Below are 18,708 nucleotides of genomic sequence, written 5' to 3' on the forward strand. Positions count from 1 at the left end.
TTAGATCAGTGAACACTTATTGAATAGATGAATTAACGAATTAATGAACATAGCTTCCTCACCTGAATGTAATACCTTAACAAGTAGCACAGTACCATAACTTATGAATATTTGGCAAAATAATTAAAATTACCTGTGAAAGAAAAGGCACGATAACTGATTTTTTAAAAGATTTATTTATTTACTTGAAAGCAGAGTTAGGGAGTTACAGAGAGGTAGAGGCAGAGAGAGAGGTCTTCCATCTGCTGGTTCACTCCCCAAATGTCTGCAATGGCTGGAGCTGGGATGATCTGAAACCAGGAGCCAAGAGCTTCTTCTGGTCTCCCACATGGCTGCAGGGGCCCAAGCACTTGGGCCATCTTCTACTCTACTTTCCTAGGCCATAGCAGAGAACTGGATCAGAAGTAGAGCAGCTGGGTCTTGAACCAGCACCCATATGGAATACTGACACTGCAGGATGTGGCTTTACCTACTATGCCACAGTGCCAACCCCACAATATCTATATTAAGGTTGATATCCAAACTAACCACTTAAAAGACTTTGATCCAGGGCTTAAAAATAAGTTAAAGACAAAAAAGTTTTTTGGAGGTTGAATATAATGAAATATTTTCCAAATTTGAATAACCTGGGCTTAAAAGTGTGAAATAAAAACATATCTCTAGCTCTAAGTGTGAACAGACATTTATTAACTTAAGTGTTTAACATGCATTGTTTTAAAAGTTATTAAACAAAAATGTTGATTTTATTCTACCAAAAGAAAGAAACTGGAAAGATCTTTAGAACTCGGTTAGATTCTTATGTGGAACAGATCACTTTCTATGCACTCACAGTGCCTATGGAACTAAAGAAATATATGCAGCAAGCAGGCAGCACGTGACTTCCTGCATCTGGAAGAGCCAGGACCCTTACATCATGAGTGACATCACCTCATTGATCTAATTTCTAAAAGACAATGGAATGATTTCTTCTTGCCCAATATAGTAGTTTGGACCAGCAACTTCCTAGCGGGATGATGGAGGGCTCCGTGGACAAAGGACCATTGTTGGTCTCCCCCTCTGCAGAAGGTGGTTTACAAAGTGATCTTTCTTAGGAGTCAGCCTGGGACTGACTGCACCCCGCGTGACAGGTGCTCTTACATAAGGAAGGCAGAATTGGATTCAGTTTGGATAGCTTTCCTTTTTTTGAAACCATCTTTCTCTGAAATAGTCCTCTCTAAAAGTCAGTAGAACAACAGGAGGGAAAAGTGAGATCTTGAAGGCCCCAGGGAATCAGGGCCGAATTTCCTTCCCTTTCTTTATTCATCCATCTTTTCACAGCTGCCATCCACTGGGACCCTTTTTTGAGAGGAGGTTTTATTCCTCATTTTCTTTTAGGATCCTGCCTCACATAATCTTCACTGGCTTTTCACAAAGAAAACTAGGACTCCCATTTATTTTATCCAATGCACTGCTACATTCAGCCTTGAAAACAGCATGCAGTGTATTATCCCCTCGCAGGGACAAATAGCAGGATGGAGCCTGACGAATTTCCATGAGGCTGAGTTTTGCTAATCAAACACTTGTATTCTCTGACACCCTTTCCGTTCCTGTTGATAAATGAGCAGTACCAGAAAGAACATTATCTTTTAGTATGAAACTCAGAATGCATAGAAAATAGATAATACTGAGATCTTCATGTGAAAATCGCTTGACAACTTGTGGGAGAGTAGACATATTGCAACACTGTCAGAATGCACACTACACATATCCTTTGATTCGACAATTCTGCTGCAGGATTCTAGCTCGCAAGAATACTCTCACCTGACAGCAAAGGCATTGGAACAACTTATTCATTGAATCACATCTACAGAGTATATGAACTAACATAAAAAGACATATATTGTAATGTGGAAAAGTTGACTGAAGAACAGTATATAGGTGACTTCATTTTTGTGGGAAAAAATCACACCACATGTACATGGGTACATATATTTATATAAACAAGGGTATTTCAAAAAGTTAATGGAAAACCTAATTAAAACCTAAGTTTATTTTGGCACATAAGAAATGAAATTCATGCGTAGCACTTTTGTTTTTAATCCAGAAGCATAGCACTTTCATAATACACATTTTGCCACAAACCTTTTGAAGACCTTTTGTATGAATAGCTTTTGAGATGTTTTTGCACCAAAATACAATTATCTTTTAATTCCACTTTCTATGAACTTTCAGAAGCAGCCTTTTATTTATCCATGTAAAGAAAAATAAACTCCTAACAGTGATTCCTCTCTAGGGAGAGTGAGAAGTATGGTCAGGGAAAATTTCATCCATTTTGGCATTATTTAAGTTTATTTTTAAAAAATGAAGGAAATAGGAGCTGACGCCGTGGCACAGCTGGTTAAAACCCCAGCCTTATGTTCAAGTTATATGGATGCCCGTTCAAGTCCCAGCTGCTCTGTTTCCAATCCAGCTCTCTGCTAATGCACCTGGGAAAGCAGTAGAAGATGGCCCAAGTCCTTGGGCCCCTGCACTCCTGTGGGAGACCTGGAGGAAGCTCCTGGCTCCTGGCTTCAGATTGGTCCTGCTCTGGCCGTTGCGGTCATTTGGGGGAGTGAACCAGTGAATGAAGACATTCTCTCTCTCTCTCTCTCTCTCTCTCTCTCTTTCTCTGTAACTCTGTCTTTCAAATAAATAAAATAAATCTTAAAAAAAATAAAATTAAAAATAAAAAAGAAGGAAATGCAGGTCCAGCACTGTGGCACAGCAGGTTAAGCTGCCATCTGCAGTGCCAGCAGCCCATTTGGGCACCAGTTCATGTCCTGATTGCTCCACTTCCGATCCTGGGAAGGCAGCAGACCTTGGGCCCCTGTGCCCACGTGGGAGACCCAGAAGAAGCTCCTGGCTCTTGGCTTTGGCCAGGGTTGGGCCATTTTGGCCATTTGTGTGATGAATCAGCGAACAGAAGATCTCTCTGTCTTGCCTCTCTCTCTCTCTCTCTCTCTCTCTCTCTCTCTAACTTTGCCTTTCAAATAAATAAATAAATAAAAAGGCAGGAAATTTAGAATAAAGGAATGAGCATACTGCAGGTGGTTTATAGAGCATTTATTCTGTGCTAGGCATAGGGTAGACACTTTATATATAGGTTATCACATATATTCCTTAAACCTTCTAAAGTAGGTGGGATCATCTCTACTAATTGAGGGGAAAGCAGATTTGGAGAAGTGAGTAACTTGCCCAAGATAACAGGGAAAGTAAGTAGCTGGGATTGAGATGCGGGCCTTTCTTTTTTAAATATTTGTTTATTTATTTGCAAGGCAGAGTTACAGAGAGAGAGAGAGAGAGAGAGAGAGAGAGAGAGAGAGAGAGGAGAGAGAGACAGATCTTCCATCTGCTGGTTCATTCCCGATATGGCTGCAACAGCTGGAAGCTGGGCCAGTTGAAAGCTAGGACTTGGTCTCCCACATGGTTGCAGGACCCAAGTACTTGGCCATCCTCTGCTGCCTTCCCAGGCACATTAGCAGGGAGCTGGATTGGAAGTAGAACAGTAGGGACTCAAACTGGTACCCAAATGAGATGCTGATGTCACAAGCAGTGGCTTTACCCCCTTTGCCACAACTCTGGAACCAGATGCAGATTTTTTTTTTAAGATTTATTTATTTAAAAGTCAGAGTTATAGAGAAAGAGAGGCAGAGGCAGCCAGAGAGATCTTCCATCTATTACTTCACTCTCCAAATGGCCACAATGGCCAGAACGGGGTCAGGCTGAAGCCAGGGGCCAGGAGCTTCATCCAGATCTCCCAGGTAGGTGCAGGGGCCTAAGGACCTGGGTCACCCTCCACTGCTTTCCCAGGTGCATCACCAGAGAGATGGATTGGAAGTGGAACAGCCAGAAATGTAACCCACTGAGCCACATAATTTAAATATTTAAATGTTTAAAAGAAATTAAAAATACCATTATCATATATAATAAAGCTAATAATTCCTTGATATCCCAACCCATGTAAATTTTCCCAGATTGTCTCAAAAAATAACTTTTTGTTTGTTCAAATTTGTTACATGTCTTAAGTAATTTTCATTACCTTTTTCTTGTATTTTTTAAGTTTATTTATTTTTATTTATTTGAAAGAAAGATCTATCTTCCATCTGCTAATTTACCCCCAAAATGCTCACAACAGTTGGGGCTCAGCCAGGCTACAGCCACGGGCCAGGATCTCCATCCAGGTCTCCCAAGTCCTTGAGCCATCATCTGCTGATCTCAGGTATGCACTGGCAAGAAGCTGGACTGGAAACACAACTGGGACTCAACCAGGTGCTGCAATACAGAATGCGGGCCTCCCAAGTAGAGGCTTGACCCCCTTTGCCACAACTGCCCCTCCCTTTGGCTTCATATAATTTATTAATTGGAGAAATCGACTCATTTGTCTTACAGAATTTCCCATCTTCCTGATTTGATATTTTATGTACTTATGGTGCCATTTAGTACACTTCTCTGTTCTTCATATTTTCAAAAACCAGTGGTTAGAAAATTGTTAAGTTCAGGTTCAATTATGCTGGCAAGAGCATTTTTTAAGTGGTATTGTGGGCTTCTGACTACATCATCTCAGTTGGCAATTAATGTCTGCCTGGCCCACTTTTAATAATGCTAAGTATTATATAGTGGGCTCAAGGGCTGTCAGCTTAATCCTCCCATTTTAAAGTTTCTTATCAACCTTATCAACTTTCCACCTACTTATTTTAGCAGCCACTAATGATTTTTGCCTTAGATCCATTATTTCTTTAGGGATTAGGTTCATTGTTAATCCTACAAGACTTAAGTATTTTTCAACACCACTCCAAGATAGTTCTGAGGTTAGGTATAAAAAATATTTTTTATGCATGTCATTTTTCCCATAAATATTTGAGTTTTTAGCCTGGTTTTTCTGTCAGTATTCTGTTACTTACAAGCCCCATATGGATCATTTTGCTACTTAAATTGACATTTTTATTAATATGCTATTTGGAATTTTTATCCATGCTTCAATTCCTAAATAATCCATAAAAAGGAAGCAGTGGGAGATAGAAAAGATATTGCCAATAGCTTGATATATCCCACAATAAGTCATAAGTCATTTAAACATCTTTGAGTCTTTTTTAGTTCCATGCCTTTTTACATTAGAAAAGGGTGCTACTTTGAGGGACTTGAGTCTGTTCTTACTCAGTCCACATTCTTTGTAGCTTCTGTTCTGGGCCATATTCTGAAGCTAAACAGAGGGAAGGCCTGGCTCCTGTCCTCTGGGAGCTCACAGTCACCTACCTTAGATAACAGATACCTGTCCAGAAGGTTCCCGGGGTATAGGAAAGAGGCACCCTCTGGCTACCAATCAGGAAAGACTTCTCAAGGAAGGGACATGTCTAACTGAGTTCTGAAGCATGAATGGAAAGTAACCAAGGGGAGGGCATTCCAAGAAAAAAGAAAATCCACACAAAGGTGCAGAGGCAGGAAAGAATAGGCCCGTCAGGGTACTGCAGGTGGTTTTGTATGGCGGGCGAGTAAAGTTTACAGGGAGGTGTGGCTGTGAGGAGCCACAGCAGGGCCAGGTCCTGAGGAGCCATCGCCACCAAGCTGAAGAGTTAGGATGTCCCCAAGGGACTTTAAGCAGAAGAGGGACAGAGTCTGGCTTACTCCTTTTTTCGCTCAGTCCATTTTTTCTTTTCTTCTACTGAGGTGAAATTCACATGTATAAAATTAGCCATTTAAAAGTGTACAATTTGGGCCAATATAGTGGGTAAAGCTGCCATCTGCAGTGCCAGCATCCCATATGGGTGCCAGTTGGAGTCCTGGCTGCTCCTCTTCTGACCCAGCTCTCTGATAATGTGCCTGGGAAAGCAGTAGAAGATGGCCCAAGTGCTTGGGCCTCTGCACCTGCGTGGGAGACCTGGAAGAAGCTCCTGGCTCCTGGCTTTGGATCGGCCCAGCTCTGGCTGTTGTGGCCATTTGGGCAGTGAGTGAACTAGTAGATGGAAGACCTTTCTCTCTCTGTCTCTCCCTCTCTATGTCTGTAACTCTGCCTTTCAAATAAATAAATAAATCTTTTAAAAAATATATTCATGTCCAGCTCTCTGTTATGGCCTGGGAAAGCAGTAGAAGATGGCCCAAGTCCTTGGGCCCATGCACCCACATGGGAGACACGGAAGAAGCTCCTGGCTCCTGGCTTCGGGTTGGCGCAGCTCCGGCCATTGCGGCCAATTGGGGAGTGAACCATTGGCTGGAAGAACTCTCTCTCCCTCTCTCTACCTCTCCTCTCTGTGTAACTCTGACTTTCAAATAAATAAATAAATATTTAAAAAATACATTCATGAATTAAGCTTTAAAAAAGAGAAGGGAGTAACTGCTTAATATAATCTTCCACTGCTTCCCCAGGCCACTAGCAGAGAGCTTGATCAGAGGAGCAGCCAGGACACGAACCAGTGCCCATATGGAGAATGAATCAGTGGATAGAAAATCTGTGTGTGTCTGTCTGTCTCTGTCTCTCTCTGCCTTTCGAATAAACAAAAACAAATTTAAAAGGTTAAATAATTTTCTCTGTTTCCCTCCAACACCTTCCTCTCCCATCATTTACAAAGTTCCATAACTTTCTGGAGTTTCCCTAACAGCTCTGAGATATGAAAGAATCTGGCTCGTATCCTTACGCTATGAATGGCATGAATCCCTTGTCCCTAACAATATCACTGAAGGGTCTTGTATTTTGAGGTGGGCTGTATGTTTCTTCTAAGCATGTCTAGCTCTGATATTCTTGCCTTCATCTCCACCCCTCATTTTACCTCCTGGCACCTTGTCCCTTTTTTACACTATATCACCCTCTTGGACCCTTCCTTAACTGTTTCTTTCCCCTAAAGTATGCCCTGAGCAAGATTATGTGTTGAGCAAACTTTTAGAAAACTTTTAGTAGGGCAAGAGAGGCTGGCTGAAATTGAAGCACAACTTGGAGGACAATTTGAAATTGAGTATTAGTGTTCAGTTTTTTTAAGACTCAATCAGTTAAAAAAAAAAAAAAAAACCTCCATCAGTCACTGAAAATTCTCATCTGTCATCCTTCCTCCAGCCACCCGGCCTCTCTCCTCCATTGTTTCCATTTTCTCAACTTCAGGTTCAATCTCCTCCAGCTGTCAGCGCCCAAGTTCTCATTCTCAATTCCCATTTCCTTTTGGACAAGGCAATCCTTTCGACAAGGCAAACTCTTTTCATTTTGCTCTAAACAGCAGAGATACTAAATTATTCTGCTATATCAAAACACTCTCTTCCTATCAGAACCCTAGTGCCAGGTTGCTAACTATCAACTTTTGCCTCCTACTGGCTGCATTTCCACTTTAGGGGAATGAAAGGGGGTGATCTTTTTCCTGCTCATCCTAACAGGTCTTGCCTGACACTCCTGTAATAAGACAGGTTAGGAGCTGATGTTGGTCTTTTGGTTAAGATGCCTTGGCTCCATATTGAAGTACCTGGGTTCAGTTCCTGGTTATAACCCTAACTCCTGAGCCTTGTTTCCTGCCAATGCAGACCCTACAAAACAACAGCTTATAGTTCAAGTGGTTGGGTCCCTGCCACCCATGTAGGAGACCTGGATTAAGTTCCTGGCTTCTGGCTCTTGCCCAGCCCTGGATGTCGTGTGCATTTGGGGAGTGAACCAGCAGGCAGGAGATCTCTCTGCCTATCAGTCTGTCTCTCTAAATCTTGAATAAATAAATTTTTTAAAAATTGTTTTTTAAAGACAGGTTAGGGGCCGACAATGCGGCACACTGCGTTCAGCTGCCACTTAGGATGCCAGCATCCCATATATGAGTGACAGTTCGAGTCCTAGCTATTCTGCTTGCAATCCAGTTTCCTGTTAAAACACCTGAATGCTTGGGTCCCTGCCACCCATGTGGGAGACAGGGATGGACTTCTGGGCTCCTGGCTTCAGCCTGGTCTAGCTCTGGCTGTTGCAGGCATTTAGGGAGTAAACCAGTGGGTGGAAGCTCTCACTCTTGCTCTGCCTTTCAAGTAGATGAAAATAAACAAGTAAACAATTAAAAAAAAAAAAAACAGGTTGGGGCTGGCGCTGTGGCATAGTGGGTAGAGCTGCCATCTGCAGTGCTAGCATTCCATATGGGCACCAATTCAAGTCCTGGTTGCTCCACTTCCAATCTAGCTCTCTCCTATGACCTGGGAAAGCAGTAGAAGATGGCCCAAGTCCTTGGGCCCCTGCACCCACATGGGAGACACAGAAGAAGCTCCTGGCTCCTGGCTCCGGATTAGCACAGCTCCAGCCATCGCAGCCAATTGGGGAGTGAACCAGCAGATGGAAGACCTCTCTCTCTGCCTCTCCTTCTCTCTCTGTGTAACTCTGACCTTCAAATACATAAATAAATCTTAAAAAAAAAAAAAACAGGTTAATGAGAAAAGCATAACAAATGTATTTGATCATAGTTTTTTTTTAAAGATTTATTTTATTTTATTTGAAAGTCAGAGTTACAGAGAGAGAGAGAGAGAGAGAGAGAGAGAGAGAGGTCTTCCATCTGCTGGTTCACTCCCCAGATGGCAACAATGGCTGGAGCTGCACCAATCTGAAGCCAGGAGCCAGGAGCTTCTTCTGGGTCTCCCACGCGGGTGCAGGGGTCCAAGGACTTGGGCCATCTTCCACTACTTTCCCAGGCCACAGCAGAGAGCTGGATGGGAAGTGGAGCAACCAGGTCTCAAACCGGCACCCATATGGGATGCCGGCGCTTCAGGCCAGTGTGTTAACCCGCTATGCCACAGTGCCGGCCGCTTGATCATAGTTTTTTAAGATTTAAGAACCATCAGAATGAAGACCCCAAAACCCATGGTGAACTATTCTTTTGGAGCTTAGTTTCAATGAGGTATGAAGAGTTGTGATTAGACAAAAAAGGGTGTGATCTAATTGAGGGGAAGCCAGCAAGGCCTGTCTGTCCAGATTCTTCTTGGCCTCTCTGTGCCCCATTCTTTCCTTCCAGGTACCAGGTGTGCAGGATCCTTGTAAGATGTAGGTCTTGGGACCTGCAATCAAACAAGGTAGGCCAGAGAATTTCTTTATGGACTTTATATTTTTTTTTAAGATTTATTTATTTATTTATTTATTTGAAAGGTAGAGTTACAGACAGTGAGAGAGAGAGAGAGACAGAGAGAAAGGTCTCCCTTCCATTGGTTCACTCCGCAAATGGCCGCAATGGCTGGAGCTGTGCTGATCCAAAGCCAGGAGCCAGGTGCTTCTTCCTGGTCTCCCACACAGGTGTAGGGGCCCAAGCACTTTGGCCATCCTCCACTGTGTTCCCAGGCCACAGCAGAGAGCTGGACTGGAAGAGGAGCAACCGGGACTAGAACTGGCACCTATATGGGATGCTGGAGCTGCAGGCGGAGGATTAACCTAGTGCGCCATGGCGCCGGCTCCTATGGACAACTCTTAACACAGAAAGGTGGGAAAGTTAAATTAATACTCTTAGGTTTTACGGCTGGCTTTGGGGAATAGAGATCACTGTTTCTATGACTTGCCTCGGGGAAGAGGAATTCTGGTTTCTGTGAACTGCCTCAGGGAAGAATGAGGAGTGAGAGACAGGAGGGCAGGAGAAAATCAGAGAAACTTCCTTCTGAGGCCTTCTCTTTTTTAAACCTTTTTTTTTTTTTTTTTGACAGGTAGAGTCATAGACAGTGAGAGAAAGAGACAGAGAGAAAGGTCTTCCTTCCGTTGGCTCACTCCCCAAATGGCCTGAATGTTAAACATATGAATCTTTGGTTAAGAATCATTTCTTCCAAAGTCATTTCATAATTCATGATGAATTTTGCTACATAAAAATTTTACATTAAAGAAAAAGTCTTTGAAAGGCAGAGTGACAGAAAGGGAGACATACAGGAGAGAGATCTTCACCTGCCTGTTCACTCCCCAAATGCTAAAACACCTAGGGCTGGGCTAGACCAAAACCAGGAACCAGGAACTCCATCCATGTCTTCCATGTGGGTGGCAGGAACCCAAGTACTTGGGTCATCATGTGCTGCCTCCTAGGCGCATTGTTAGGAAGCTGGATTGGAAGCAAAATAGCCTAGACTGATGCTGTAGTACAGTGGGTTAACGCCTTGGCCTGAAGCACCAGCATCCCATATGGGCGCCAGTTCGAGACCAGGCTGCTCCACTTCCAATCCAGCTCTCTGCTGTGGCCTGGGAAAGCAGTAGAAGATGGCCCAAGTGCTTGGGCCCCTGCACCCACATGAGAGACCCAGAGGAAGCTCCTGGCTCCTGGCTTTGGATCAGCACAGCTCCGGCCATTGCAGCCATCTGGGGAGTGAACCAGCAGATGGAAGACCTCTCTCTCTTTCTCTCTCTCTCTCTCTCACTCTCTCTCTCTCTGTGCCTCTCCTCTCTCTGTGTAACTCTGACTTGCAAATGAATAAATAAATCTTTAAAAAATTAGCCAGCACTGGGATGAGTGTATCCCAAACAGTGGCTTAACCTGTTACACCACAATGCCTGCCCCTATATTTCTATATAACCAGACATATCACCCTATGTATTTTCACCTTCAGTTTCATGTTTAGAAGGCCATTCCTTACCCCCAAGGCTTTATAATATGCGCTTGTATTTTATTCTACTTTAAAATTATTAATCTTTATGAAATTATTTTTACTGTACTTCATGAGTTTGAATTTAATTTTGTTTTAATGCTTAGACAGTTCATCTTAACATTCTCTCCATTGCTATGAAACTCTGGCTTATACTAAACTCATATATATTTAGATATATTTTTAAAGTGTCTATTTTTGAACTAAAACAGTGCATTTTAGTTATTGTATCTTGCTGGTTCACTTTTCTATCTGGTAGCAAAAGATGTTTTTCAGTAAGTTTCTTCTGAAAAATGTCCTTTACATTCTTCATTTGTATATTTTTCTAACTAAACTTTAAAATTGATTTTTTTCATGTTCTAAAATAAGTTCCTAGATATTTTTATTGGGATTTTATTAAAATTAAATGCTTACCTTGAGAAAAATTAATATTTTCACAATATTAAATGATCCAATATAGATATGTATATTGTTTTCAATACGTTAAAAGTTACATAGATTTACAAATTTATCATTAAGCTTATTCTTAAATGCTTTGATCTTTTTATTGTGTGATATGAGTGTCTTCCATCATTCATCTTATTGCCTACATGACAGTTATTTTTAATATTTATGTTATTACCAAACCTTCTATCTCTACTATCCTACCAGTTTTAAGCAATCATTTTATATTTAAATAATGATAATTCTGTCTCTTCCTATCAAATATTTATCCCTGTCTTATTTCTTTTTCTCATTATTGCACTGATTGGAATTTCCAGAATAATATTAAATAATGGTGAGTCAAATTACTACCACCAATGGAAAGGCTTCTAATGATTTATTAGATTTATATGATTTATTTAATGATTTATTGCTAAGTGTAATATTGGCAGTTGGTTTGAGATCAATATTCCTTAACGTGTTAAAGATTTTATTAAATCAAAATGCATGTTGAAGAGCAGGTGCTCAACCTAGCAGTTAAGATACTGGTTAAGGGGCCAGAGCTGTGGTGTAGTGGGTAAAGCTGTCACCTGCAGTGCCGGCATCCCACATGGGCACGGGTTCAAGATCTGTCTGCTCCACTTCCGATCTGGCTCTCTGCTATAGCCTGGGAAAGCAGTGGAAGATGGCCCAAGTCCTTGGGCCCCTGCACCCTCATGGGAGACCCGGAAGAAGCTCCTGGCTTCGAATTGGCACAGCTCTGGCCGTTGCAGCCAACTGAGGAGTGAACCAGTGGATGGAAGACCTCTCTCTCTGCCTCTCCTTTCCCTGTGAAACTCTGACTTTCAAATAAATAAATACATCTTTTTTTAAAAAAAAAAAAAGATACTGGTTAAAACATTCACATTCATATGAATGCCTCAGCTTGATACCCAAGTCCAACCCAAGTCCAAGACTCTGGGAAAATGAAAGAAAAACATATCTTCCAATCACTGTTTCATTCTTTAAATGGCTACAACAGCCAGGTCTGGGCCAGTCTGAAGTCAGGAGCCACGAACTCTATCCTGGTCTCCCAGACAGGTAGCAGAGGCCCAAACACTTAGGCCATCATCCACTGACTACCTAGGTGTATTAGCAGGAAGCTGGATCGGAAGCAGAAAGCTGGGACACCAACTGGAAATTTGATACAGTATGCCTGTTGTTACAGAAGACTTAACCTACTGCACCATAATGCTAGAAGGAAGTTCTTTTTTTTTTTTTTTTTTTTGACAGGCAGAGTGGACAGTGAGAGAGAGACAGAGAGAAAGGTCTTCCTTTTTGCCATTGGTTCACCCTCCAATGGCCTCTGCGGCTGGCGCGCTGCGGCCGGCGCATCACGCTGATCCGATGGCAGGAGCCAGGTGCTTCTCCTGGTCTCCCATGGGGTGCAGGGCCCAAGCACTTGGGCCATCCTCCACTGCACTCCCTGGCCACAGCAGAGAGCTGGCCTGGAAGAGGGGCAACCAGGACAGAATCTGGCGCCCCGATCGGGACTAGAACCCGGTGTGCCGGCACCGCAAGGCGGAGGATTAGCCTATTGAGCCACGGCGCCAGCCCAGAAGGAAGTTCTTTAACAACTAAACTTTACTCATCAGAGAACTAGAAAAAGAAAAAATTAAACCCAAAGTTAGCAAAAGGAAGCAAATAACAAAAATTACAGCAGAAATAAACAAAATGGAAAAAAAACCATAGTGAAACTAATGGTTCTTTCAAAAGATAAAACTGACAATCATTTAGAAAAAAAAGCGGGGTGGGGGAGGGGCAGGCAGGGGTTTGGCCTAGTGGTTAAGACACCTGCATCCTACATCAGAGAATACAGGTTTGAGTTCCAACTCCAATACTGATTTCAAATTCCTACTAGTGCAGACCTTGGGAGGTAGAAGGTGACAGCTCAGGTATTTGGGTCCCTGTGTCTCACATGGGAAACTTGGATTGAGTTCCTGGCTCTTGGCTTTAGCTGCTGGGCTCTCTCTTGCCCATGTCTGTCTGTCTATCTATCTTTGTCTCTCTCACTCAAGAAAACTCAAATAAAATGAGAAATGAAAGAAAAGCCATCACAATTAATGTCATAGAAATAGAAAGGCTGGGGCTGGCATTGGGTGCCACTGGTTAAGCTGCTGCCTGAGACGCCACCATCCCATAAGAGCACTCTGAGTTCTGGCTGCACCGGCCCCTCCAATAGCTTATTAAAGGACTGTATATGAACTCTGGCCTCGGAATCAGCCCTTAAGGCATTCAAATCTGGATAAAAAGCCCATGAGAGCTTCGCAGGCATGGAAAGCCAAGACACTCTGGTAAATAATGACCTAAATGAAAGATCTCTGTGAGTGAGATCCCAGTGGAAAGAACAGGCCATCAAAGAAGGAGGCACCTTTCTCTGAAGGGAGGAGAGAACTTCCACTTTGACTATGACCTTGTCTAAATAAGGTTGGAGTTTGTGGACTCAAGCGGCTTCCATAGCCTTGGCAGCTCATGACAAGAGCCTCGGGTGATTACTGACATTATAAACAAGAGTGTCAATTGTTAAATCAACAACAGGAGTCACTGTGCACCTACTCTCCATGTAGGATCCCTGTCCTTAATGTGTTGTACTATGTGAATTAACAGTAAAACTAGTCTTCAAACAGTACTTTATACTTTGTGTGTCTGTTTGGGTGCAATCTGTTGAAATCTTTACTTAGTATATACTAAGTTGATCTCCTGTATATAAAGATAATTAAAAATGAATCTTGATGAAGAATGAGATGGGAGAGGGAGTAGGAGATAGGATGGTTTGTGGGTGGGAGGGAGGTTACAGGGGGAAAAGCTGCTATAATCCAAAAGTTGTACTTTTAAAATTTATATTGATTAAATAAAAGTTTTCTTGGCCGGCGCCATGGCTCACTAGGCTAATCCTCCGCCTGCGGCGCTGGCACCCGGATTCTAGTCCCAGTTGGGGTGCCAGTTCTGTCCCAGTTGCTCCTCTTCTAGTCCAGCTCTTCTGTGGCCTGGGAGTGCAGTGGAGGATGGCCCCAGTGCTTGGGCCTCTGCACCCACATGGAGACCAGGAAGAAGCATCTGGCTCCTGGCTTCGGATAGGCGCAGCGCCAGCCGTAGTGGCCATTTGGGGAGTGAACCAACTGAGGGAAGACCTTTCTCTCTGTCTCTCTCTCTCTCACTGTCTATAACTCTACCTGTCAAAAAAAAAAAAAAAAAAAAGACACCTGTGGCCAAACATTGGAATATCTGGGTCATATATGTGGAACCAACATTACCCAGAAGCCAAAGCCAGGCAAAGTCAAGAAAACTAATTCCAGCTTGCTGCTAATGCACACCCTGGGAGGAAGCAGGTGGTGGCTCAAATAACTGGGTCTATGTCATCCATGTGGGAGACCTGGATTAAGTTCCTGGCCCAGCTCCAATTATTGAGGGCATTTGGGAGTGAACTAGCAGATGGATGTGTGTGTACATTATCTCTCTCAAATAAATAAAATTCTTAAAAAATTATTTATTTATTTGAAAGGCAGAGTTACAGAGAGAGAAAGGGAGAGACAGAGAGATACACTCTCTGTTCTACTGGTTCACTCCCCAAATGGCCGAAACAGCCAGGGCTAGGCTAATCCAAAGCCAGGAACTTCTTCTGGGTCTTCCCCGTAGGTGCAGGGGATCAAGGACTTGGGCCATCTTCTGCTGCTTTCCCAGATGCATTAGCAGGGAGCTAGATTGGAAGTGGAGCAGCCAGGTCTCAAACTGGTGCCCATATAGGATGCCAGCACTGCAGGCCATGGCTTTTATTCACTGCACCAGCGCCAGTAAATAATTTCCTTTAAAAATGTTCACATAAAGTACGTATGCATAGGTTTCAATTTTTTTCACACCAAAATAAACTGATTTTTAAATTTCATTTTCTGTGAACTTTTTAAAGTGCTCTAGTATGTAGAAAACCTTAAAGATGTCATTTAAAATGGTTTAGCTAGGGGCTGACGCTGTGGTGTAGCGGGTGAAGTCACTTCTGACCCAGCTCTCTGCTATGGCCTGGGAAAGCAGTAGAGGATGGCCCAAGTGCTTGGGCCCCTGCACCCATGAGAAAGACCTGGAGGAATTTCCAAGCTCCTGGCTTTGGTCTGCTAATGTGCAGCCATTTGGGGAGTTAACCAGCAGATGGAAGACATCTCTCTCTGCCTCTCTGCAACTCTGCCTTTCAGATAAATAAATCTTTTTTTAAAAAATGGCTTAGCTAATAAACAAATTCATTAATGTTGTAGGACACAAGATACAAAAATCAATTACGGGGCTGGCGCTGTGATGTAGCTGGTAAAGCCACCACCTGCAGTGCCAGAATCCCATATGGATGCCGGTTCTAGTCCCGGCTGCTCCACTTTCAATCCAGCTCTCTGCTATGGCCTGAGAAAGGAGTAGAAGATGGCCCAAGTCCTTGGGCCCCTGCGCCCATGTGGGAGACCCAGAAGAAGCTCCTGACTCCTGGCCTTGGATAGGCACAGCTCCAGCCATTGCGGCCATTTGAGGAGTGAACCAGCGGATGGAAGACTTCACTCTTTCTGCCTCTCCTTCTCTGTGTAACTCTGACTTTCAAATAAATAAATAAATCTTTAAAAAAATCAGTTACATTTATATATACTAACAATATGAAAAGGAAATTAAACTATCTGAAATGGAAATTACAAAAACAACCTCATTGGGGCCGGCACTGTGGTACAGCAGGTTAAAGCCCTGGCCTGAGGAGCCGGCATCCCATATGGGCACTGGTTCTAGTCCTGACTGCTCCCCTTCTGATCCAGCTTGCTGCTATGGCCTGGGAAAGCAATAGAAGATGGCCCACGTCCTTGGGCCCCTGCCACCCACATGGGAGACCCAGAAGAAGCTCCTGGCTTCACGTGGGTGCAGCTCCAGCCGTTGCAGCCAATTGGGGTATCTCTCTCTATCTCTACCTCTCTCTGTAACTCTGTCTTTCAAATAAATAAAATAAATCATTTAAAAAAACTCATATTATAGAAGAGAATAAAATCCTAGAAATAAACTAAGTATCTGAAAGAGTTGGCTACTGAAAACCAAAAAACATCAATGAAAAGAAACTGAACAAGACACCTGTGATTATATTTGGAATGGCTAATATCGTTAAAATGTCTATACTATACAAAATGATCTGCAGATTCAACATAATCCCTTTCAAAATCCCAATGGCACTTCTTACGAAAATAGAAAAAAAAATTCTAAAATTCACATGAAATCATTAAAAACCCTAAATAGTCAAAGCAAAGCTGAAGGTAACACACTTCCTTATTTCAAAAGATATCACCAAGCTACAATAACCTAAACAGAATCTTACTGGCATAAAGGCAGAAGAATGGAACAGAATAGAGCTCAGAATTAAATCCACACATATACAGTTAACTGATCTTTGACAATGATACCCAGAACACACAATGTGGAAAGGATAGTTTTTTCAACACACAATATTGGGAAAAGTGGATATCCATATGCAAAAGAATGTGCATGTGTGGCACAGTGGTTAAGTCACCGCTTGGAATGCCTACAACGCCTATTACAGCATCTGGTTTGAGTTCTGACTCTGTGCTTCCAATCTAGCTTCTTTCTAACGAATACCCTGTGAGGCTGCATTGAATTGGGTCCCTGCCATCCACATGGGAATCCTGAACTGACTTCTGGGCTCCAGGCTTCAGCCTGGCCCAGCCTTGGCTGATGCAGGCATTTGGAAAGTGAACTAGCAGACGGACGATCTCCCTCCACCTGTCTCTTTCTCTGTATCTTTTTGTCTTTTAAATAAAATAAAAATATATAAATAAATAAAAATTTAAAATTTAGATCTTTTTTTTTCATTTATTAAACTTTTATTTAATGAATATAAATTTCCAAAGTATAGCTTATGGGTTACAATGGCTTCCCCCCTCCCATAACTTCCCTCCCGCCCGCAACCCTCCCCTTTCCCGCTCCCTCTACCCTTCCAATCACATCAAGATTCATTTTCAATTCTCTTTATATACAGAAGATCAGTTTAGTATATATTAGGTAAAGATTTCAAGTTTGCCCCCATATAGCAACACAAAGTGAAAAAAATACTGTTGAAGTACTAGTTATAGCATTAAATAACAATGTACAGCACATTAAAGACAGAGATCCTACATAATATTTTTTTAAAAAATTAATTTTCTATGCCATTTCCAATTTAACACCAGGTTTTTTTTTCATTTCCAATTATCTTTATATACAGAAGATCGATTCAGTATATAATTAGTAAAGATCTCATCAGTTTGTACCCACACAGAAACACAAAGTATAAAAATACTGTTTCAGTACTAGTTATAGCATCACTGCACATTAGACAACACATTAAGGACAGATCCCACATGGGAATCAAAAAGGGAGAGAAGGATCCAGCATGGGAAGCGGGATACACAGCAGACTCATAGAATGGCAGATGTCCTAAACAACACTCTGGCCTCAGAATCAGCCCTTAAGGCATTCGGATCTGGCTGAAGAGCCCATGAGAGTATTGTAGGCATGGAAAGCCAAGATACCATGGAAAAGAAAAAAAAGAAGAAGACCTAAATGAAAGATCTCTGTGAGTGAGATCCCAGTGGAAAGAACGGGGCCATCAAAGAAGGAGGTACCTTTCTCTGAAGGGAGGAGAGAACTTCCACTTTGACTATGACCCTAGCAGAATAAGATCAAAGTCAGCGAACTCTAAAGGCTTCCATAGCCCTGGCAACTCATGACTAGAGCCTAGGGAGATTACTGACGCCATGAACAGGAGTGTCAAATTGTTAAGTCAGCAACAGGAGTCACTGTGTACTTACATCCCATGTGGGATCTGTCCAAAAACTTTAGATCTTTATTTTACAACATATAAAACAATCAAGACTACTTCAAAATATAAGACCAGAAACTGCCGGCGCCATGGCTCAACAGGCTAATCCTCCGCCTTGCGGTGCCAGCACACCAGGTTCTAGTCCCGGTTGGGGCGCTGGATTCTATCCCGGTTGCCCCTCTTCCAGGCCAGCTCTCTGCTATGGCCCGGGGAGGCAGTGGAGGATGGCCCAAGTCCTTGAGCCCTGTACCCGCATGGGAGACCAGGAGAAGCGCCTGGCTCCTGGCTTCGGATCAGTGCGATGCGCCGGCCGCAGCGGCCATTGGAGGGTGAACCAACGGCAAAGGAAGACCTTTCTCTCTGTCTCTCTCTCTCTCACTATCCACTCTGCCTGTCCCACTCCCCCCCCCCCCCAAAAAAAAAAAGACCAGAAACTGGAAAAATCCTAGAAGAAAACATACAGAAAAATCTTCATGACATTGGTTTTGGCAATTATTTCCTGTATATTATGCTAAAAGCACAGATATCAAAACCAAAAATAAACAAGTAGGACTCCATCGAACAGAAAAGCTTCTGCATAGTGACCGAAACAATAGACAGAACAAAAAGGCAGAGTGTGGACTGAGAGAAAAATTGTGTGCAAACCATACCATAGATAAGGAGTTAATCTCCAAAATATTTAAAGACTTCCTATAACTCAAAAGTTAAAAAACAAAACAAGAAACCAATAATGTGGTTAGAAAATGGGCAAAGGAAGTGAATAGAATCATTTTTCAAAAGACATACCACTGGCCCTTAAATAGACAAAAAAAAAAAGTTCACTAATCATCAGGGAAATGCAAATCAAAGAGTGA

The 18,708-nt window shown here is 42.6% G+C and overlaps 1 long non-coding RNA gene across 1 annotated transcript in view; it reads right to left on the minus strand.

Moving 5' to 3' along the window:
- Nucleotides 1-309: 309 nt before the first annotated feature.
- LOC133763294 (uncharacterized) overlaps nt 310-18,708 on the minus strand; it is a 41,872-nt gene continuing 23,473 nt past the window's right edge. Inside the window, exon 3 of the long non-coding RNA XR_009866387.1 lies at nt 310-375. This is a non-coding gene — a long non-coding RNA (uncharacterized LOC133763294). The remainder of the gene's footprint in view (nt 376-18,708) is intronic.

The sequence above is a fragment of the Lepus europaeus genome, chromosome 7 (genome assembly GCF_033115175.1).
Source record: "Lepus europaeus isolate LE1 chromosome 7, mLepTim1.pri, whole genome shotgun sequence".
NCBI classification, from domain to species: Eukaryota; Metazoa; Chordata; class Mammalia; order Lagomorpha; family Leporidae; genus Lepus; species Lepus europaeus.